The sequence below is a fragment of the Pseudorca crassidens genome, chromosome 16 (assembly GCF_039906515.1).
Source record: "Pseudorca crassidens isolate mPseCra1 chromosome 16, mPseCra1.hap1, whole genome shotgun sequence".
In the NCBI taxonomy this organism is placed as follows: domain Eukaryota; kingdom Metazoa; phylum Chordata; class Mammalia; order Artiodactyla; family Delphinidae; genus Pseudorca; species Pseudorca crassidens.
In genome coordinates, this window is record NC_090311.1 from 84347445 (window position 1) to 84370679 (window position 23235).

A 23235-nucleotide genomic window follows, 5' to 3' on the forward strand; every position below is an offset into this window, starting at 1 on the left:
CGCGCCAGCAACCGGTCCCCGAGACCTCCGTTCCTCTGCCTAGACGGGTGGCGGGGCCCTGCCAGGGCGGGCGGGCCGCTGGGCTTGCGGTAAGGCGCAAGGGCCTGCTAAGCTGCGCCTCAAGAGGCAGCCCGCGACCCACTGACACCTACTGCCAAAGCAGCCTAGACGGGCCCAATCAAGTCTGGATCTCGGAAGCTAAGCAGGGTCGGGCCTGGTTAGAATTTGGATGGGAGACCTCCTGGATGGGAGAGCTCCTGGGAATGCCGGGTGCTGTACGCTTTTTGCCTCCCGCTCCGCTTTCTCCTTTTGTCGCCCGCGGTGTCAGTGGCGGCGGCCGTCTCCACGCCTGCTGGGTACCAGGTACCACTGCAGGCCCCACCTCCTCTGGCCCCTCCCACCACAGCAAGCGTCTGATGGGGCACTCCCCACCTGCCTGACTGGCCAGGCGGCCAGAAGGCGTCCCTGGAAGGCAGCGGCACACCAGACGCTCCAGGGGCGGCCTGACATCACCCAGACATGGCCGCGGACCCGGGTGCCGTCCGTTCGGTCCGTGAGCCCCGCGAGCTACACCTGGCCGCAGCCACAGGAGCCCAGGCCCGGCTCCACCACCTGTCTTCCAGGGTGTCTCTCCACAGCTCCAACCGGAAAAAGCACCCCCTCCGCCGCTTCGCCTCGGCCGTGGGCGGGAGCAGGATCGAGGGCCCAGGCCGCTTCCCCGGGCCTGCCGGCCCCCTGGGCCGGGGTACAGAGCTCGGACGGTGGTGTGGGGGCAAGGGTGGCGTTGCTGGGTCTAAGGGGCTTTGCCAACTCAATGGTGGCTCCCACTGGCTTCGGGCCAGCTGCTGTCGGGCAGGAGGGCCGGCCCGGTCTGCGGCTGGGCTGCGCCTAGCGCAGCGTGGGCGGTCAGGTGGGATGCACAAGGGACCGCAGGCCCCGGGCCCTGAAGCCTCCGGGGCCACATCCCTGTGAGCGACCTGCGGACTCTGCGGTGGGAGGCCAAGCGCCGAAACGTTTCCTGGGTCCCTCCCGCCCTGGGCTGGGTGGTCGCCAACTCCTCTGCCACCGCCTGGTCCCCGAGACCTCCGTTCCCCTGCCTAGGCGGGCGGCGGGGCCCTGCCGGGGCGGGCGGGCCACTGGGCCGGCGGTAAGGCCCAAGCGCCTGCTAAGCTGCGCCTCAAGTGGAAGCCCGCGACCCCCCCAGTGTCTACGGCCAAACCACCCTAGACGGGCCCGATCTCGACTCGATCTCGGAAGCTAAGCAGGGTTGGGCCTGGTTAGTAGTCGGATGGGAGACCTCCCGGACGGGAGAGCTCCTGGGAACGCCAGGTGCTGTAGGCTTTTTGCCTCCCGCTACACACCTTCTCCTTTTGTCGACCGTGGCGGTCGTGGCGGTGGCGGCGGTGGCGGCGGTGGTGGCGGCGGCCGTCTCCGCCCCCGCCGGGTACCGCTGCAGGCCCCACCTCCTCAGGACCCTCCCACCACAGCAAGCGTCTGATGGGGCGCTCCCCGCCTGCCTGAGCGGCCAGGCGGCCAGAAGTCGTCCCTGGAAGGCAGCGGCACACCAGACGCTCCGTTGGTCCCCTGACTCGAAGCAGACATGGCCGCGGACCCGGGTGCCGTCCATGCGGCCCGCGAGCCCCTCGACCTGCACCTGGCGGTCCCCACTGGAGCCCAGCCCCGGCGCCGCCACCTGTCTGCCGGTGGGTGTCTCTCCAAAGCTCCATCCGGAAAAAGCCCCCCCTCCACCGTTTCGCCGCGGCCGTGTGCCGGAGAGGGATAGAGGGCCCAGGCCGCTTCCGCGGGCCTGCCGGCCACCTGGGGCGGGGTCCTGAGCTCGGACGGTGGTGTGGGGGCAAGGGGGGCGTTGCTGGGTAAGGGGCTTTGCTAACGCAAAGGTGGCTCCCACTGGCTTCGGGCCAGCTGCTATCGGGCAGGAAGGCTGGCCCGGTCTGCGACAGGGCAGCGCCTAGCGCAGCGTGGGCGGGCAGGTGGGATGCCCAAGGGACCGCAGTCCCCGGGCCCTGAAGCCTCCGGGGCCACATCCTTGTGAGCGACCTGCGGGATCTGGGGTGGGAGGCCAAGCGCCGAAACGTTTGCTGGGTCCCACCCGCCCTGGGCTGGGTGGTCGCCAACACCTCCGCCACCACCCGATCACCGAGACCTCCGTTCCTCTGCCTAGGTGGCCGGCGGGGCCCTGCCAGGGCGGGCGGGCCGCTAGGCTGGCAGTAAGGCCCAAGGGCCTGCTAAGCTGCGCCTCAAGAGGCAGCCCGCGACCCACCGACACCTACTACCAAAGCAGCCTAGACGGGCCCGATCAAGTCTGGATCTTGGAAGCTAAGCAGGGTCGGGCCTGTTTCGAACTTGGATGGGAGACGTCCTGGCTGGGAGAGCTCCTGGGAATACCGGGTGCTGTAGGCTTTTTGCCTCTCGCTCCGCTTTCTCCTTTTGTCGCCCGCGGTGGCGGCGATGGTGGCGGCGGTGGTGGAGGCAGCCGTCTCCGCCCCTGTCAGGTACCGCTGCAGGCCCCACCTCCTCAGGCCCCTGCCACCACAGCAAGCGTCTGATGGGGCACTCCCCACCTGCCTGACCGGCCAGGCGGCCAGAAGGCGTCCCTGGAAGGCAGCGGCACACCAGCTGCTCCGGGTGGCGGCCTGACGTCACCCAGACATGGCCGCGGACCCGGGTGCCGTCCGTTCGGCCCCCGAGCCCCACGAGCTGCAGCTGGCCGCAGCCACTGGAGCCCAGCCCCGGCGCCGCCACCTGTCTTCCGGGGTGTCTCTCCACAGCTCCATCCGGAAAAAGCCCCCCTCCACCGTTTCGCCGCGGCCGTGTGCCGGAGAGGGATAGAGGGCCCAGGCCGCTTCCGCGGGCCTGCCGGGCACCTGGGCCGGGGTACAGAGCTCGGACGGTGGTGTGGGGGCAAGGGTGGCGTTGCTGGGTCTAAGGGGCTTTGCCAACTCAACGGTGGCTCCCACTGGCTTCAGACCAGCTGCTGTCGGGCAGGAAGGCCGGCCCAGTCTGCGACAGGGCTGCGCCTAGCGCAGCGAGGGCAGGCAGGTGAGATGCCCAAAGGACCGCAGGCCCCGGGCCCTGAAGCCTCCGGGGCCACATCCTTGTGAGCGACCTGCGGGATCTGGGGTGGGAGGCCAAGCGACGAAACGTTTCCTGGGTCCCGCCCGCCCTGGGCTGGGTGGTCGCCAACACCTCGCGCCAGCAACCGGTCCCCGAGACCTCCGTTCCTCTGCCTAGACGGGCAGCGGGGCCCTGCCAGGGCGGGCGGGCCGCTGGGCTTGCGGTAAGGCGCAAGGGCCTGCTAAGCTGCGCCTCAAGAGGCAGCCCGCGACCCACTGACACCTACTGCCAAAGCAGCCTAGACGGGCCCAATCAAGTCTGGATCTCGGAAGCTAAGCAGGGTCGGGCCTGGTTAGAACTTGGATGGGAGACCTCCTGGATGGGAGAGCTCCTGGGAATGCCGGGTGCTGTACGCTTTTTGCCTCCCGCTCCGCTTTCTCCTTTTGTCGCCCGCGGTGTCAGTGGCGGCGGCCGTCTCCACGCCTGCTGGGTACCAGGTACCACTGCAGGCCCCACCTCCTCTGGCCCCTCCCACCACAGCAAGCGTCTGATGGGGCACTCCCCACCTGCCTGACTGGCCAGGCGGCCAGAAGGCGTCCCTGGAAGGTAGCGGCACACCAGACGCTCCAGGGGCGGCCTGACGTCACCCAGACATGGCCGCGGACCCGGGTGCCGTCCGTTCGGTCCGTGAGCCCCGCGAGCTACACCTGGCCGCAGCCACAGGAGCCCAGGCCCGGCTCCACCACCTGTCTTCCAGGGTGTCTCTCCACAGCTCCATCCGGAAAAAGCACCCCCTCCGCCGCTTCGCCTCGGCCGTGGGCGGGAGCAGGATCGAGGGCCCAGGCCGCTTCCCCGGGCCTGCCGGCCCCCTGGGCCGGGGTACAGAGCTCGGACGGTGGTGTGGAGGCAAGGGTGGCGTTGCTGGGTCTAAGGGGCTTTGCCAACTCAACGGTGGCTCCCACTTCCTTCGGGCCAGCTGCTGTCGGGCAGGAAGGCCGGCCCGGTCTGCGACAGGGCTGCGCCTAGCGCAGCGTGGGCAGTCAGGTGGGATGCCCAAAGGACCGCAGGCCCCGGGCCCTGAAGCCTCCGGGGCCACATCCCTGTGAGCCACCTGCGGGATCCGGGGTGGGAGGCCAAGCGCCGAAACGTTTCCTGGGTCCCTCCCGCCCTGGGCTGGGTGGTCGCCAAAACCTCCGACACCACCTGGTCCCCGAGACCTCCGTTCCTCTGCCTAGGCGGGCGGGCCGCTGGGCTGGCGGTAAGTCCCATGGGCCTGCTAAGCTGCGCCTCAAGAGGCAGCCTGCGACCCACTGACGCCTACTGTCAAACCAGCCTAGACGGGCCCGATCAAGTCTGGATCTCGGAAGCTAAGCAGGGTCGGGCCTGATTAGAACTTGGATGGGAGACCTCCTGGATGGGAGAGCTCCTGGGAATGCCGGGTGCTGTACGCTTTTTGCCTCCCGCTCCGCTTTCTCCTTTTGTCGCCCGCGGTGTCAGTGGCGGCGGCCGTCTCCACGCCTGCTGGGTACCAGGTACCACTGCAGGCCCCACCTGCTCTGGCCCCTCCCACCACAGCAAGCGTCTGATGGGGCACTCCCCACCTGCCTGACCGGCCAGGCGGCCAGAAGGCGTCCTTGGAAGGCAGCGACACACCAGCCGCTCCAGGGGGCGGCCTGATGTCACCCAGACATGGCCGCGGACCCGGGTGCGCTCCGTTCGGCCCGCGCGCCCCGCGAGCAGCACCTGGCCGCAGCCACTGGATTCCAGCCCCGGCACCGCCACCTGTCTTCCGGGGTGTCTCTCCACAGCTCCATCTGGAAAAAGCACCCCCTCCGCCGCTTTGCCGCGGCCATGGCCGGGAGCAGGATCGAGGGCCCAGGCCGCTTCCCCGGGCCGGCCGGCCACCTGGGGCGGGGTCGTGAGCTCAGACGGTGGCGTCGGGGCAAGGGTGGCCTTGCTGTGTCTAAGGGGCCGTGCCAACTCAATGGTGGCTGCCAGTGGCTTCGGGCCAGCTGCTGTCGGACAAGAGGGTCGGACCAGTCTGCCTCTGGGCTACGCCTACCACAGCGTGGGCGGGCAGGTGGGATGCCCGAGGGACCGCCGACCCCGGGCCCTGAAGCCTCCGGGGCTACGTCCCTGTGAGCGGCCTGTGGGATCTGGGGCGGGGCACGAAGCGCCGAAAAGCTTTCTGTGTCCCACCCGCCCTGGGCTGGGAGGTCGCCAACTCCTCTGCCACCCCCCGGTCGCCGAAACATCCGTTCCCCCGCCTAGGCGGGTGGTGGGGCCCTGCGGGGGCGGGCGGGCCAATGGGCCGGCGGTAAGGCCCAAACGCCTGATAAACTGCGCCTCAAGAGACAGCCCGCGACCCCCCCAGTGCCTACGACCAAACCACCCTAGACGGGCACGATCTCGACTCGATCTCGGAAGCTAAGCAGGGTTGGGCCTGGTTAGTAGTTGGATGGGAGACCTCCCGGACGGGAGAGCTCCTGGGAACGCCAGGTGCTGTAGGCTTTTTGCCTCCCGCTACACACCTTCTCCTTTTGTCGACCGCGGCGGTCGTGGCGGTGGCGGCGGCTGTGGTGGCGGTGGTGGCGGCGGCCGTCTCTGCCCCCGCCGGGTACCGCTGCAGGCCCCACCTCCTCAGGACCCTCCCACCACAGCAAGCGTCTGATGGGGCGCTCCCCGCCTGCCTGAGCGGCCAGGCGGCCAGAAGGCGTCCCTGGAAGGCAGGGGCACCCCAGACGCTCCGTTGGTCCCATGACGTTATGCAGACATGGCCGCGGACCCGGGTGCCATCCATTCGGCCCACGAGCCCCTCGACCTGCACCTGGCGGCCCCCACTAGACCCCAGCCCCCGCGCCGCCACCTGTCTGCTAGGGGGTGTCTCTCCACAGCTCCATCCGGAAAAAGCCCCCCCTCCACCGTTTCACCGCGGCCGGGTTCCGGAGAGGGATAGAGGGCCCAGGCCGCTTCCGCGGGACTGCCGGCCACCTGGGGCGGGATCCTGAGGTCGGACGGTGGTGTGGGGGCAAGGGTGGCGTTGCTGGGTGTAAGGGGCTTTGCCAACTCAATGGTGGCTCCCACTGGCTTCGGGCCAGCTGCTGTCGGGCAGGAGGGCCGGCCCGGTCTGCGGCTGGGCTGCGCCTAGCGCAGCGTGGGCGGTCAGGTGGGATGCACAAGGGACCGCAGGCCCCGGGCCCTGAAGCCTCCGGGGCCACATCCTTGTGAGCGACCTGCGGGATCTGGGGTGGGAGGCCAAGCGCCGAAACGTTTGTTGGGTCCGCCCGCCCTGGGCTGGGTGGTCGCCAACACCTCCGCCACCACCCGATCACCGAGACCTCCGTTCCCCTGCCTAGGCGGGCGGCGGGGCCCTGCCGGGGCGGGCGGGCCACTGGGCCGGCGGTAAGTCCCAAGCGCCTGCTAAGCTGCGCCTCAAGTGGAAGCCCGCGACCCCCCCAGTGTCTACGGCCAAACCACCCTAGACGGGCCCGATCTCGACTCGATCTCGGAAGCTAAGCAGGGTTGGGCCTGGTTAGTAGTTGGATGGGAGACCTCCCGGACGGGAGAGCTCCTGGGAACGCCAGGTGCTGTAGGCTTTTTGCCTCCCGCTACACACCTTCTCCTTTTGTCGACCGTGGCGGTCGTGGCGGTGGCGGCGGTGGCGGCGGTGGTGGCGGCGGCCGTCTCCGCCCCCGCCGGGTACCGCTGCAGGCCCCACCTCCTCAGGACCCTCCCACCACAGCAAGCGTCTGATGGGGCGCTCCCCACCTGCCTGAGCGGCCAGGCGGCCAGAAGTCGTCCCTGGAAGGCAGCGGCACACCAGACGCTCCGTTGGTCCCCTGACTCGAAGCAGACATGGCCGCGGACCTGGGTGCCGTCCATGCGGCCCGCGAGCCCCTCGACCTGCACCTGGCGGCCCCCACTGGAGCCCAGCCCCGGCGCCGCCACCTGTCTGCCGGGGGGTGTCTCTCCACAGCTCCATCCGGAAAAAGCCCCCCCTCCACCGTTTCGCCATGGCCTGGTGCCGGAGAGGGATAGAGGGCGCAGGCCGCTTCCGCGGGCCTGCCGTCCACCTGGGCCGGTGTCCTGAGCTCGGACGGTGGTGTGGAGGCAAGGGTGGCCTTGCTGGGTCTAAGGGGCTTTGCCAACTCAACGGTGGCTCCCACTTCCTTCGGGCCAGCTGCTGTCGGGCAGGAAGGCCGGCCCGGTCTGCGACAGGGCTGCGCCTAGCGCAGCGTGGGCAGTCAGGTGCGATGCCCAAAGGACCGCAGGCCCCGGGCCCTGAAGCCTCCGGGGCCACATCCCTGTGAGCGACCTGCGGGATCCGGGGTGGGAGGCCAAGCGCCGAAACGTTTCCTGGGTCCCTCCCGCCCTGGGCTGGGTGGTCGCCAAAACCTCCGACACCACCTGGTCCCCGAGACCTCCGTTCCTCTGCCTAGGCGGGCGGGCCGCTGGGCTGGCGGTAAGTCCCATGGGCCTGCTAAGCTGCGCCTCAAGAGGCAGCCTGCGACCCACTGACACCTACTGTCAAACCAGCCTAGACGGGCCTGATCAAGTCTGGATCTCGGAAGCTAAGCAGGGTCGGGCCTGGTTCGAACTTGGATGGGAGACCTCCTGGATGGGAGAGCTCCTGGGAATACCGGGTGCTGTAGGATTTTTGCCTTCCGCTCCGCTTTCTCCTTTTGTTGCCCGCGGTGGCGGCGGCGGCGGCCGTCTCCGCCCCCGCCGGGTACCAGGTACCGCTGCAGGCCCCACCTCCTCAGGCCCCTCCCACCACAGCAAGCGTCTGATGGGGCACTCCCCACCTGCCTGACCGGCCAGGCGGCCAGAAGGCGTCCTTGGAAGGCAGCGACACACCAGCCGCTCCAGGGGGCGGCCTGACGTCACCCAGACATGGCCGCGGACCCGGGTGCGCTCCGTTCGGCCCGCGCGCCCCGCGAGCAGCACCTGGCCGCAGCCACTGGATTCCAGCCCCGGCACCGCCACCTGTCTTCCGGGGTGTCTCTCCACAGCTCCATCTGGAAAAAGCACCCCCTCTGCCGCTTTGCCGCGGCCATGGCCGGGAGCAGGATCGAGGGCCCAGGCCGCTTCCCCGGGCCGGCCGGCCACCTGGGGCGGGGTCGTGAGCTCAGACGGTGGCGTCGGGGCAAGGGTGGCCTTGCTGTGTCTAAGGGGCCGTGCCAACTCAATGGTGGCTGCCAGTGGCTTCGGGCCAGCTGCTGTCGGACAAGAGGGTCGGACCAGTCTGCCTCTGGGCTACGCCTACCACAGCGTGGGCGGGCAGGTGGGATGCCCAAGGGACCGCCGACCCCGGGCCCTGAAGCCTCCGGGGCTACGTCCCTGTGAGCGGCCTGTGGGATCTGGGGCAGGGCACGAAGCGCCGAAAAGCTTTCTGTGTCCCACCCGCCCTGGGCTGGGAGGTCGCCAACTCCTCTGCCACCCCCCGGTCGCCGAAACATCCGTTCCCCCGCCTAGGCGGGTGGTGGGGCCCTGCGGGGGCGGGCGGGCCAATGGGCCAGCGGTAAGGCCCAAACGCCTGATAAACTGCGCCTCAAGAGACAGCCCGCGACCCCCCCAGTGCCTACGACCAAACCACCCTAGACGGGCACGATCTCGACTCGATCTCGGAAGCTAAGCAGGGTTGGGCCTGGTTAGTAGTTGGATGGGAGACCTCCCGGACGGGAGAGCTCCTGGGAACGCCAGGTGCTGTAGGCTTTTTGCCTCCCGCTACACACCTTCTCCTTTTGTCGACCGCGGCGGTCGTGGCGGTGGCGGCGGCTGTGGTGGCGGTGGTGGCGGCGGCCGTCTCTGCCCCCGCCGGGTACCGCTGCAGGCCCCACCTCCTCAGGACCCTCCCACCACAGCAAGCGTCTGATGGGGCGCTCCCCGCCTGCCTGAGCGGCCAGGCGGCCAGAAGGCGTCCCTGGAAGGCAGGGGCACCCCAGACGCTCCGTTGGTCCCATGACGTTATGCAGACATGGCCGCGGACCCGGGTGCCATCCATTCGGCCCACGAGCCCCTCGACCTGCACCTGGCGGCCCCCACTAGACCCCAGCCCCCGCGCCGCCACCTGTCTGCTGGGGGTGTCTCTCCACAGCTCCATCCGGAAAAAGCCCCCCCTCCACCGTTTCACCGCGGCCGGGTTCCGGAGAGGGATAGAGGGCCCAGGCCGCTTCCGCGGGACTGCCGGCCACCTGGGGCGGGATCCTGAGGTCGGACGGTGGTGTGGGGGCAAGGGTGGCGTTGCTGGGTGTAAGGGGCTTTGCCAACTCAATGGTGGCTCCCACTGGCTTCGGGCCAGCTGCTGTCGGGCAGGAGGGCCGGCCCGGTCTGCGGCTGGGCTGCGCCTAGCGCAGCGTGGGCGGTCAGGTGGGATGCACAAGGGACCGCAGGCCCCGGGCCCTGAAGCCTCCGGGGCCACATCCTTGTGAGCGACCTGCGGGATCTGGGGTGGGAGGCCAAGCGCCAAAACGTTTGTTGGGTCCGCCCGCCCTGGGCTGGGTGGTCGCCAACACCTCCGCCACCACCCGATCACCGAGACCTCCGTTCCTCTGCCTAGGTGGCCGGCGGGGCCCTGCCAGGGCGGGCGGGCCGCTAGGCTGGCGGTAAGGCCCAAGGGCCTGCTAAGCTGCGCCTCAAGAGGCAGCCCGCGACCCACCGACACCTACTACCAAAGCAGCCTAGACGGGCCCGATCAAGTCTGGATCTCGGAAGCTAAGCAGGGTCGGGCCTGTTTCGAACTTGGGTGGGAGACCTCCTGGATGGGAGAGCTCCTGGGAATACCGGGTGCTGTAGGCTTTTTGCCTCCCGCTCCGCTTTCTCCTTTTTTCACCTGCGGTGGCGGCGTCGGCGGCCGTCTCCGCCCCCGCCGGGTACCAGGTACTGCTGCAGGCCCCTCCCACCACAGCAAGCGTCTGATGGGGCACTCCCCACCTGCCTGACCGGCCAGGCGGCCAGAAGGCGTCCCTGGAAGGCAGCGACACATCAGACGCTCCGGGGGCAGCCTGTTGTCACCCAGACATGGCCGCGGACCTGGGTGCCGTCCGTTCGGCCCGCGAGCCCCGCGAGCTGCACCTGGCCGCAGCCACTGGAGCCCAGCCCCGGCGCCGCCACCTGTCTTCCGGGGTATCTCTCCAAAGCTCCATCCGGAAAAAGCACCCCCTCCGCCGTTTCGCCGCGGCCGTGGGCCGGAGCAGGATCGAGGGCCCAGGCTGCTTCCCGGGCCTGCCGGCCACCTGGGGCGGGGTCCTGAGTTCGGACGGTGGTGTAGGGGCTAGGGTGGCGTTGCTGGGTTAATGGGCTTTGCCAACTCAATGGTGGCTCCCACTGGCTTCGGGCCAGCTGCTGTCGGGCAGGAGGGCCGGCCCGGTCTGTGGCCGGGCTGCGCCTAGCGCAGCGTGGGCGGGCAGGTGGGATGCCCAAGGGACCGCAGGCCCCGGGCCCTGAAGCCTCCGGGGCCACATCCCTGTGAGCGATATGCGGGATCTGGGGTGGGAGGCCAAGCACCGAAAAGTTTGCTGGGTCCCGCCCGCCCTGGCCTGGGTGGTCGCCAACACCTTCGCCACCACCCGGTCCCCAAGACCTCCGTTCCTCTGTCCAGGCTGGTGGCGGGGCCCTGCCAGGGTGGGCCGGACGCTGGGCTTGCGGTAAGGCGCAAGGGCCTGCTAAGCTGCGCCTCAAGAGGCAGCCCGCGACCCATCGACACCTACTGCCAAAACAGCCTAGATGGGCCCGATCAAGTCTGGATCTCGGAAGCTAAGCAGGGTCGGGCCTGGTTAGAACTTGGATGGAGACCTCCTGGATTGGAGAGCTCCTGGGAATACCGAGTGCTGTAGGCTTTTTGCCTCCCGCTCCGCTTTCTCCTGTTGTCACCCACGGCAGCTGCGGTGGCGCCGTCTCCGCCCCGCCGAGTACCAGGTACCACTGCAGGCCCCACCTCCTCAGGCCCCTCCCACCACAGCAAGCATCTGATGGGGCACTCCCCACCTACCTGACCGGCCAGGCGGCCAGAAGTCTTCCCTGTAAGGTAGCGGCACACCAGACGCTTCGGGGGCGACCTGACGCCACCCAGACATGGCCGCGGACCCAGGTGCCGTCCGTTCGGCCCGCGAGCCCCGCGAGCTGCACCTGGTCGCAGCCACTGGAGCCCAGCCCCGGCGCCGCCACCTGTCTTCTGGGGCATCTCTCCACAGCTCCATCCGGCAAAAGCACCCCCTCCGCCGTTTCGCCGCGGCCGTGGGCGGGAGCCGGATCGAGCGCCCAGGCCGCTTCCCCGGGCCTGCCGGCCACCTGGGGCCGGGTCCTGAGCTTGGACGGTGGCGTGGGGGCGAGGTTGGCGTTGCTGGGTCTTAGGGGCCGTGCCAACTCAATGGTGGCTCCCAGTGGCTTCGGGCCACCTGCTGTCGGACAGGAGAGTTGGGCCGGTCTGCCTCTGGGCTACGCCTACCACAGCGTAGGCAGGCAGGTGGGATGCCCGAGGGACCGCGGGCCCCGGGCCATGAAGCCTCCAGGGCTACGTCCCTGTGAGCGGCCTCTGGGATCTGGGGCGGGGCGCGAAGCGCCGAATATCTGCTGGCTCCCGCCCGCCCTGGGCTGGGTGGTCGCCCACTCCTCCGCCACCCCCCGGTACCCGAGACCTCCGTTCCCCTGCCTAGGCGGGCGGCGCGGCCTTGTCGGGTCGGGTGGGCCACTGGTCTGGCGGTAAGGCCCAAGGGCCTGCTAAGCTGCGCCTCAAGAGGCAGCCTGCGACCCACCAATATCTACTGCCAAACCAGCCTAGACGGGCCCGATCTCATTTGAATCTTGGTAGTTAAGCAGGGTCGGGCCTTGTTAGTACTTGGATGGGTAGACCTCCTGGATGGGAGACCTCCTCAGAATACCGTGTGCTGTAGGCTTTTTGTCTCCCGCTCCGCCTTCTCCTTTTGTCGCCCCCAGCGGTGGCGGCTGTCTCCGCCCCCGCTGGGTACTGCTGCCGTCCCCATCCAATAAATGGATGTCTTTCCATTTATTTGTGTCTTCTTTGATTCCAGAAATTCTTGTAGTTTGGGTTGTACAGATCTTTCACTTTCATGGTTAAATTTATTCCTAGGTATTCTGTTGTCTTTGATGCTATTGTGAATCTTTTTGTGAGTTTTCTTTAATTCTTTTTCAGATGCTTCATTGTTAGTTCATAGAAAAGCAAGTGATTTCTGTGCATTGATTTTATATCCTGCAAATTTATTGAATTCATTGATTACATCCAACAGATTTTTAGTTGTGTTGGAATATTTAATATATAGGGTCAAAGCATCAGCCAAATAGCAAAAATTTACTTGTTCTTTTCCAATTTATATGTCTTTTATTTCTTTGTCTTGGCTGATTTCTGTAGTTAGGACTTCCAGAATTATGTTGAATAAGAGTAGAGAGAGTCAGCACTCTTATCTTATTCCTGATCTTAGAGGAAAAGCTTTCAATTTTTCTCCACCAAGTATGATGTTAGCTCTGTGTTTGTTGTATATGTCCTTAATATGTTGAGGTGTGTTCTTTCTATCCCCAGTCTGTTGAGGGTTTTTATCATGAAGCGATGTTGTATTTTATTAAAAGCTTTTACTGCGTCTATTGAAATGATCGTATAATCTTTATTTTTCCTTTTTTTTTTTTTTTTTTTTTGCAGTACGTGGACCTCTCACTGTTGTGGGCTCTCCCGTTGCGGAGCACAGGCTCCCGACGCGCAGTCTCAGCGGCCATGGCTCATGGGCCTAGCCGCTCCACGGCATGTGGGATCTTCCCAGACTGGGGCACGAACCCATGTCCCCTGCATCAGCATGTGGACTCTCAACCACTGCGCCCCCAGGTAATCCCATGTCTTTCACTTTATTAATGTGGGGTATCACATTTTGCATACATCAAACACTCCTTGCATCCCAGGGATAAATCCCACTTGGTTATGGTGTATGATCCTTTTCATGTGTTCTTGGATTTGGTTTGCGAGTATTTTGTTGAGAGTTTTTGTATCTACGTTTATCAGGGATATTGGTCTATAGTTGTTTTCTTTTAAATTAATTAATTAATTTGGTTGTGCCAGGTCTTAGCTGTGGCTTGCTGGCTACTTAGTTGTGGCATGTGAACTCTTTAGTTGTGGCATGCAAACTCTTTAGTTGCGGCATGCATGTGGGATCTAGTTCCCTGACCAGGGATCCCGAACCTGGGCCCCCTGCATTGGGATTGTAGAGTCTTAACCACTGTGCCACAAGGGAAGTCCCTATAGTTTTCTTTTCTCGTGCTGTCCTTATCTGGCTTTGGTATCAGAGCAATGTTTGCATCATAGAAAAAGTTTGGACATGTTTCCTCCTCTTCAAATTCTGGAAGACTTTAAGAAGGATTGGTGTTAATTTTTCCTTAGACATTTGATAGAATTCACCAGTGAAGCCATCTGGTCCTGAGGTTTTCTGTGTTGAGAGGTTTTAGATTACTGATTCAATCACCTTCCTCATTATTTGTCTGTCAGACTTGCTATTTTTTTTTTCCTGGTTCAGTCAGTCTTGGTAGGTTGTATGATTCTAGGTAATTACCCATTTCTTGTAGGTCATTTTTTGTTGGCATAAAGATTTTCATAGTAGTTTCTCATGATCTTATGTATTTCTGGATTAACAGTTTAATGTCTCCTCTTTCATTTCTAACTTTGTCTTTTCTCTTTCTTCTTAATGTAGCTAAAGCTTTCTCAATTTTGTTTATTTTTTATAAAAGATCCCTCCTATTGTTTTCTGCTCTCTATTTTCATTATTTCCACTCTGGGCTTTATTTCCTTTCTTCTGCTAAATTTGGGTTTACTTTGTTCTACTTTTTCTAGTTCCTTGAGGTGTAAAGTTAGGTTGTGTATTTTCTTTTATTTATTTATTTTTAATAAATTTATTTTATTTATTTATTTATTTTTGGCTGCATTGGGTATTCATTGCTGCGTTCAGGCTTTCTGTAGTGGCGGCGAGTGGGGGGCTACTCTTCGTTGCGATGTGCGGGCTTCTCATTGCGGTGGCTTCTCTTGTTGCAGAGCACGGGCTCTAGGCATGTGGACTTCAGTAGTTGTGGCACATGAGCTCAGTAGCTGTGGCTCGCAGGCTCTAGAGTGGAGCGCAGGCTCAGTAGTTGTGGCACACGGGCTTAGTTTCTCCGCAGCATGTGGGAATCTTCCCAGACCAGGGATCGAACCAGTGTTCCCTGCATTGGCAGGCAGATTCTTAACCACTGTGCCACCAGGGAAGCCCCAGGTTGTGTACTTTAGGCTTTTCTAATGTTAATCTATGAATATTTCTCTATAAACCTCCCTCTGTGGACGGCTAGGGGTGTTGGTAAGTTGTGTTCCTCTTTTCATTTGTTTTGAGACTTTCTTTGATTTCTTCTTTGACCCATTGATTTTTTTCATGAATGTTTTGTTTAGTTTCCTTTATTTGTGGATTTTCCAGCTTTCCTCCTTGTTGTTGATTCTAGTTTAAATTATTGTGGTTCGAAAGGATACCTGGTATGATTTCAATCTTCCTAAACTTGCTAAGAGTTGTTTTATGTCCTATCGTATAATCAATCCTTAGAAATGTGCAGTGTGCACTTAAAAAGAATGTATATTCTGCTGCTGTTGGATGGAATGTCCTATAGGTGCCTGGTAGATCCACTTGGTCTAATGTACGGTTTAAGTTCATCATTTCTTGCTGATTTTTGGTCTGGATGATCTATCAATTGTTGAAAGTGGGATGCTGAAATACCCTACTATTAATCTTTCTATGTCTCCCTTCATATCTGTTAGTATTTACTTAATGTATTTAGGTGTTCCAGTGTTGGGTGTGTATGTGTTTATTATTATATCTTTTTGATGGATTGAGTACTTTATCATTTTACTTTTTTAAATAAATTTATTTATTTTTGGCTTCATTAGGTCTTAGTTGCTGTGCTCAGGCTTTCTTTTCAGTTGCAGTGAGCAGGGGCTACTCTTCGTTACGGTGCGCAGGCCTCTCATTAAGGTGGCTTCTCTTGTTGCGGATCACAGGCTCTAGATGTGCAGGCTTCAGTAGTTGTGGCACATGGGCTCAGTAGTTGTGCCTCGTGGGCTCTAGAGTGAAGGCTCAGTAGTTGTGGCACACGGGCTTAGTTGACCCACTGCATGTGGGATCTTCCCAGACCAGGGCTCGAACCCACGTCCCCTGCATTGGCAGGTGGATTCTGAACCACTGGGCCACCAGGGAAGCCCACTTTATCATTTTATAATCGCCTTCTTTGTCGCTTGTTAGTATTTTTGGCTTAAAGTCTATTTTGTCAGATATAAGTGTAGTTTTTCCCACTTTGTATTGGTATTCAGGTGCATGGAATATAATTTTCTGTCCTTTGACTTTGATTCTATGTTTGTCCTTAAATCTGAAATGGGTCTTTCTTACAGTTGGGTGTCATTATTTTAAATTCATTCAGCCACTCTGGGACTTTTAATGGTGAAATCAATCCAGTTACATTTAGAGTAATTATTGATATGTAGGGATTTACTAATGCCAATTTATGAGTTGCTGTCTTGTTGTTTTGTATTTGCATAGTTTCTTTCCCTGTCTTTCTCAGCCTACTTCATAAATTGCTTAATTTCCCTGGTGGTACGCTCTGTTTCCCCTTTCTTTGCCTTTTGTGGATCTACTCTAGTTTTTTGCTTTGTGGATATTTTGTGAATTATATAAAACATCTAATAGATAAAATAGTCCATTTTAACCGAGAATTGCCAAAGCAATCCTAAGGAAAAAGAACAAAGCTGGAGGCATAAACTGCCCAGACTTCAGACTATACTACAAAGCTACATTAATCAAAATGGCATGGCATTGGCACAAAAACAGACATATAGCTCAATGGAACAGAATAGAGAGCCCAGAAATAAATCCACACTCCTACAGTCAATTAATCTATGACAAAGGAGACAAGAATGTAAAATGGAGAAAAGACAATATCTTCAGCAAGTGGAGTTGGGAAAGCTGGACAGCCACATGCAAATCAATGAAGTTAGAACACTCCCTCACACCATACACATAAATAAACTCAAAATGGCTTAAAGACTTAAGTATAAGTCATGATACCATAAAACTCTTAGAAGGGAACATAGGCAAAACATTCTCTGATATAAATTGTAGCAATGTTTTCTTAGGGCAGCCTACCAAGGCAATAGAAATAAAAGCAAAAATAAACAAATGGGCAATCAAACTTAAAAGCTTTTTCACACCAAAGGAAACCATTAACAAAAAGAAAGACAATATACGGACTGGGAGAAAACGTTTGCAAATGATGCAACCGACAAGGGATTAATTTCCAAAATATACAAATAGCTCCTACAGTTCAATAACAAAAAACAAATAACCCAATTGAAACATGGGCAGAAGACATAACTAGACAATTCTCCAAAGGAGACGTACATATGGCCAATAGGCACACGAAAATATGCTCAACATAGAATAACTTATAATGGAAAAGAATCTGAAAAAGAGAATCTATTTATAGGTTTGTAATGTTTTCAGCTACTTTTTTTGGCCATGCCATGTGGCTTGTGGAATCTTAGCTCCTTGACTAAGGATGAAACCTGGGACCACGGCAGTGAAAGCACCGAGTCCTAACCACTTGACTGCCAGGGAATTCCCTCAGCTACTATTTCTTTAAAGAAACTATCTGCCCCCTTCTTCCTCTCTTCTTCTGGAATCCCAGTTAGTTGGATATTTGCCTTTCTGAAGGAAACCAATGGCTCTCTCAGGCTGTCTTCACTCTTAGGAAACCTTAGTTCTATTCCTCTTCTAACTGTATTCTTCCTACGGTTGTATCCTCCAGGTCACCCATTCTTCCACCTGGTCTGCCTTGCCGCACATGCTGTCCATTGCATTCTTCATCTCATTCATTCATTGAGTCTTTCAGTCCACAATATTTTTATAATTTCAAAATCTTTGTTAAGGAAATCCTTCTTTTCCTTACATTTATATTTATTACCGGGTTTACTGAATTGCCTTTTTGAGTTTTCTTGTAGCTTGTTGAATTTCTTCGTAATAGGTATTTTGAATTCTTTATCAGTTAGATCATAATATTCCATGCCTTTGTGTTCAGTTGCTGGAGAATTTTCTCTTTGCGATAACATATTTCCCTGGGTTTTCGTAGTGTTTAAATATATGCAACTGTGCATTCACATTTGAAGTAGCAGACACCTTTGTTAGGTAAGGATTTATGTTTACTTTGGTCCTTACAATGGACCAAGTGGCTATTAGAAACATTTATTTTGTATTCCAGAAGGCGGCACTGTAAGTCAAGTTTGTGGTTTCTCCCTTGCCCACTGATTGCAGCCTGTTTTCTGAGCAAGCTCCCCGTCTCCTGGATGCGTCTCTACGGAGGCACTAGGGGTGCACACACAAGCTGCCATCAGAGTCGGGGGAGGCGTGGGGTTAGCAGTGAGGCTTTGGGGACATCTGCAGCCCGGGTGGCAGACTCTGGTGTGGGGTAATCCAAGCCTAGTGGGCAGATCCTATACTGACTTCTGAAGCAGACAACAGGAACCTGCTCCTAAAATGTTCTAACATCCCTATCTGCTTCCTTTCCTTGCTCTTTCCACCGCCCAGTCATGGAGGTCCCTCCTCGAAGACCCAGGTGATGCACCCGGGTGCTGTAGGATTTTTACGTCCCGATCCACCTTCTCCTTTAGTCACCTGCATCGGTGGCCGCAGGCTCCGCCAAGAAAAGGCACCGCTGCAGACCCCACCTCCTCAGTCCCCTCACACCACAGCGTGCTGCAGTGGGCGCTCCCCACCGGCCTGGCCGGCCAGGCGGCCAGAAGGCGGCCCTAGAAGGCAGTGGCACACAAGACGCTCCGGGGGTGGCCTGCCGGGACCCAGACATGGCCGCGGACCCGGGTGCCTTCCGAGAGGCTCGTGAGCCCCTCAACCTGCAACTGGCCGCCACCACTGGAGCCCAGCCCTGGCGCCGCCACCTGTCTGCCGGGGGGTGTCTCTCCACAGCTCCATCCGGAAAAAGCACCCCCTCAACCATTTCTCCGCCGCCAGGAGCCGGAGAGGGATAGAGGGCCCAGGCCGTTTCCGTGGGCCTGCAGGCCACCTGGGGCGGGGTCCTGAGCTCGGACGGTGTTGTAGGGGCAAGCGTGGCGTTGCGGGTCTAAGGGGCCGTGCCAAATCAATGGTGGCTCCCAGTGGCTTCGGGCCATTTGCTGTGGGGCAGGACGGCCAGGCCGGTCTGCGTCTGCGCTGCGCCTAGCACAGCGTGGGCAGGCAGGTGGGATGCCCAAGGGACCGCGGGCGCCGGGCCCTGAAGCCTCCAGGGCTACATCCCTAAGAGCGGCCTGTGGGATCTGGGGCGGGGCACGAAGCGCCGAAAAGCTTGCTGTGTCCCACCCGCCCTGGGCTGGGAGGTCACCAACTCCTCCGCCACCCACCGGTCCCCGAGACCTCCGTTCCCCTGCCTAGGCGGGCGGCGGGGCCCTGCCGGGGGGGGGGGGGCGGGTCGCTGGGCCGGCGGTAAGGCCCAAGCGCCTGCAAAGCTGCACCTCAAGTGGAAGACCGCGACCCCCCCAGTGTCTACCGCCAAACCACCCTAGACGGGCCTGATCTCGACTCTTTCTCGGAAGCTAAGCAGGGTTGGGCCCGCTTAGTAGTTGGATGGGAGACCTCCCAGACGGGAGAGCTCCTGGGAACGCCGGGTGCTGTAGGCTTTTTGCCTCCCGCTACACACCTTCTCATTTTGTCGACCGCGGCGGTCGTGGCGGTGGCGGCGGTGGCGGCGGCGGGGGCGGCGGTGGTGGCGGCGGCCGTCTCCGCCCCCGCCGGGTACCGCTGCAGGCCCCACCTCCTCAGGACCCTCCCACCACAGCAAGCGTCTGATGGGGCGCTCCCCGCCTGCCTGAGCGGCCAGGCGGCCAGAAGGCGTCCCTGGAAGACAGCGGCAAACCATATGCTCCGTTGGTCCCCTGACTCGAAGCAGACATGGCCGCGGACCCGGGTGCCGTCCATGCGGCCCGCGAGCCCCTCGACCTGCACCTGGCGGTCCCCACTGGAGCCCAGCCCCGGCGCCGCCACCTGTCTGCCGGTGGGTGTCTCTCCACAGCTCCATCCGGAAAAAGCCCCCCCTCCACCGTTTCGCCGCGGCCGTGTGCCGGAGAGGGATAGAGGGCCCAGGCCGCTTCCGCGGGCCTGCCGGCCACCTGGGGCGGGGTCCTGAGCTCGGACGGTGGTGTGGGGGCAAGGGGGGCGTTGCTGGGTAAGGGGCTTTGCTAACGCAAAGGTGGCTCCCACTGGCTTCGGGCCAGCTGCTATCGGGCAGGAAGGCTGGCCCGGTCTGCGACAGGGCAGCGCCTAGCGCAGCGTGGGCGGGCAGGTGGGATGCCCAAGGGACCGCAGTCCCCGGGCCCTGAAGCCTCCGGGGCCACATCCTTGTGAGCGACCTGCGGGATCTGGGGTGGGAGGCCAAGCGCCGAAACGTTTGCTGGGTCCCGCCCGCCCTGGGCTGGGTGGTCGCCAACACCTCCGCCACCACCCGATCACCGAGACCTCCGTTCCTCTGCCTAGGTGGCCGGCGGGGCCCTGCCAGGGCGGGCGGGCCGCTAGGCTGGCAGTAAGGCCCAAGGGCCTGCTAAGCTGCGCCTCAAGAGGCAGCCCGCGACCCACCGACACCTACTACCAAAGCAGCCTAGACGGGCCCGATCAAGTCTGGATCTCGGAAGCTAAGCAGGGTCGGGCCTGTTTCGAACTTGGATGGGAGACGTCCTGGCTGGGAGAGCTCCTGGGAATACCGGGTGCTGTAGGCTTTTTGCCTCTCGCTCCGCTTTCTCCTTTTGTCGCCCGCGGTGGCGGCGATGGTGGCGGCGGTGGTGGAGGCAGCCGTCTCCGCCCCTGTCAGGTACCGCTGCAGGCCCCACCTCCTCAGGCCCCTGCCACCACAGCAAGCGTCTGATGGGGCACTCCCCACCTGCCTGACCGGCCAGGCGGCCAGAAGGCGTCCCTGGAAGGCAGCGGCACACCAGCTGCTCCGGGTGGCGGCCTGACGTCACCCAGACACGGCCGCGGACCCGGGTGCCGTCCGTTCGGCCCCCGAGCCCCACGAGCTGCAGCTGGCTGCAGCCACTGGAGCCCAGCCCCGGCGCCGCCACCTGTCTTCCGGGGTGTCTCTCCACAGCTCCATCCGGAAAAAGCCCCCCTCCACCGTTTCGCCGCGGCCGTGTGCCGGAGAGGGATAGAGGGCCCAGGCCGCTTCCGCAGGCCTGCCGGCCACCTGGGCCGGGGTACAGAGCTCGGACGGTGGTGTGGGGGCAAGGGTGGCGTTGCTGGGTCTAAGGGGCTTTGCCAACTCAACGGCGGCTCCCACTGGCTTCAGGCCAGCTGCTGTCGGGCAGGAAGGCCGGCCCGGTCTGCGACAGGGCTGCGCCTAGCGCAGCAAGGGCAGGCAGGTGAGATGCCCAAAGGACCGCAGGCCCCGGGCCCTGAAGCCTCCGGGGCCACATCCTTGTGAGCGACCTGCGGGATCTGGGGTGGGAGGCCAAGCGACGAAACGTTTCCTGGGTCCCGCCCGCCCTGGGCTGGGTGGTCGCCAACACCTCGCGCCAGCAACCGGTCCCCGAGACCTCCGTTCCTCTGCCTAGATGGGCGGCGGGGCCCTGCCAGGGCGGGCGGGCCGCTGGGCTTGCGGTAAGGCGCAAGGGCCTGCTAAGCTGCGCCTCAAGAGGCAGCCCGCGACCCACTGACACCTACTGCCAAAGCAGCCTAGACGGGCCCAATCAAGTCTGGATCTCGGAAGCTAAGCAGGGTCGGGCCTGGTTAGAACTTGGATGGGAGACCTCCTGGATGGGAGAGCTCCTGGGAATGCCGGGTGCTGTACGCTTTTTGCCTCCCGCTCCGCTTTCTCCTTTTGTCGCCCACGGTGTCAGTGGCGGCGGCCGTCTCCACGCCTGCTGGGTACCAGGTACCACTGCAGGCCCCACCTCCTCTGGCCCCTCCCACCACAGCAAGCGTCTGATGGGGCACTCCCCACCTGCCTGACTGGCCAGGCGGCCAGAAGGCGTCCCTGGAAGGCAGCGGCACACCAGACGCTCCAGGGGCGGCCTGACGTCACCCAGACATGGCCGCGGACCCGGGTGCCGTCCGTTCGGTCCGTGAGCCCCGCGAGCTACACCTGGCCGCAGCCACAGGAGCCCAGGCCCGGCTCCACCACCTGTCTTCCAGGGTGTCTCTCCACAGCTCCATCCGGAAAAAGCACCCCCTCCGCCGCTTCGCCTCGGCCGTGGGCGGGAGCAGGATCGAGGGCCCAGGCCGCTTCCCCGGGCCTGCCGGCCCCCTGGGCCGGGGTACAGAGCTCGGACGGTGGTGTGGGGGCAAGGGTGGCGTTGCTGGGTCTAAGGGGCTTTGCCAACTCAATGGTGGCTCCCACTGGCTTCGGGCCAGCTGCTGTCGGGCAGGAGGGCCGGCCCGGTCTGCGGCTGGGCTGCGCCTAGCGCAGCGTGGGCGGTCAGGTGGGATGCACAAGGGACCGCAGGCCCCGGGCCCTGAAGCCTCCGGGGCCACATCCCTGTGAGCGACCTGCGGACTCTGCGGTGGGAGGCCAAGCGCCGAAATGTTTCCTGGGTCCCTCCCGCCCTGGGCTGGGTGGTCGCCAACTCCTCTGCCACCGCCTGGTCCCCGAGACCTCCGTTCCCCTGCCTAGGCGGGCGGCGGGGCCCTGCCGGGGCGGGCGGGCCACTGGGCCGGCGGTAAGTCCCAAGCGCCTGCTAAGCTGCGCCTCAAGTGGAAGCCCGCGACCCCCCCAGTGTCTACGGCCAAACCACCCTAGACGGGCCCGATCTCGACTCGATCTCGGAAGCTAAGCAGGGTTGGGCCTGGTTAGTAGTTGGATGGCAGACCTCCCAGACGGGAGAGCTCCTGGGAACGCCAGGTGCTGTAGGGTTTTTGCCTCCCGCTACACACCTTCTCATTTTGTCGACCGCGGCGGTCGTGGCGTTGGCGGCGTTGGCGGCGGCGGTGGCGGCGGTGGTGGCGGCGGCCGTCTCCGCCCCCGCCGGGTACCGCTGCAGGCCCCACCTCCTCAGGACCCTCCCACCACAGCAAGCGTCTGATGGGGCGCTCCCCGCCTGCCTGAGCGGCCAGGCGGCCAGAAGTCGTCCCTGGAAGGCAGCGGCACACCAGACGCTCCGTTGGTCCCCTGACTCGAAGCAGACATGGCCGCGGACCTGGGTGCCGTCCATGCGGCCCGCGAGCCCCTCGACCTGCACCTGGCGACCCCCACTGGAGCCCAGCCCCGGCGCCGCCACCTGTCTGCCGGGGGGTGTCTCTCCACAGCTCCATCCGGAAAAAGCCCCCCCTCCACCGTTTCGCCGTGGCCTGGTGCCGGAGAGGGATAGAGGGCGCAGGCCGCTTCCGCGGGCCTGCCGTCCACCTGGGCCGGTGTCCTGAGCTCGGACGGTGGTGTGGAGGCAAGGGTGGCGTTGCTGGGTCTAAGGGGCTTTGCCAACTCAACGGTGGCTCCCACTTCCTTCGGGCCAGCTGCTGTCGGGCAGGAAGGCCGGCCCGGTCTGCGACAGGGCTGCGCCTAGCGCAGCGTGGGCAGTCAGGTGGGATGCCCAAAGGACCGCAGGCCCCGGGCCCTGAAGCCTCCGGGGCCACATCCCTGTGAGCGACCTGCGGGATCCGGGGTGGGAGGCCAAGCGCCGAAACGTTTCCTGGGTCCCTCCCGCCCTGGGCTGGGTGGTCGCCAAAACCTCCGACACCACCTGGTCCCCGAGACCTCCGTTCCTCTGCCTAGGCGGGCGGGCCGCTGGGCTGGCGGTAAGTCCCATGGGCCTGCTAAGCTGCGCCTCAAGAGGCAGCCTGCGACCCACTGACACCTACTGTCAAACCAGCCTAGACGGGCCCGATCAAGTCTGGATCTCGGAAGCTAAGCAGGGTCGGGCCTGGTTCGAACTTGGATGGGAGACCTCCTGGATGGGAGAGCTCCTGGGAATACCGGGTGCTGTAGGATTTTTGCCTTCCGCTCCGCTTTCTCCTTTTGTCGCCCGCGGTGGCGGCGGCGGCGGCGGCCGTCTCCGCCCCCGCCGGGTACCAGGTACCGCTGCAGGCCCCACCTCCTCAGGCCCCTCCCACCACAGCAAGCGTCTGATGGGGCACTCCCCACCTGCCAGACCGGCCAGGCGGCCAG

At 62.2% G+C, this 23235-nt stretch overlaps 2 pseudogenes; both read left to right on the forward strand.

Annotated features, from left to right (window-relative positions):
- Positions 1 to 1205: 1205 nt before the first annotated feature.
- Positions 1206 to 1341, forward strand: LOC137209582 (5S ribosomal RNA; annotated as a pseudogene).
- A 5194-nt stretch (positions 1342 to 6535) lies between these two features.
- LOC137209760 (5S ribosomal RNA) lies at positions 6536 to 6671 on the forward strand (annotated as a pseudogene).
- The last annotated feature ends 16564 nt before the right edge of the window (positions 6672 to 23235 follow it).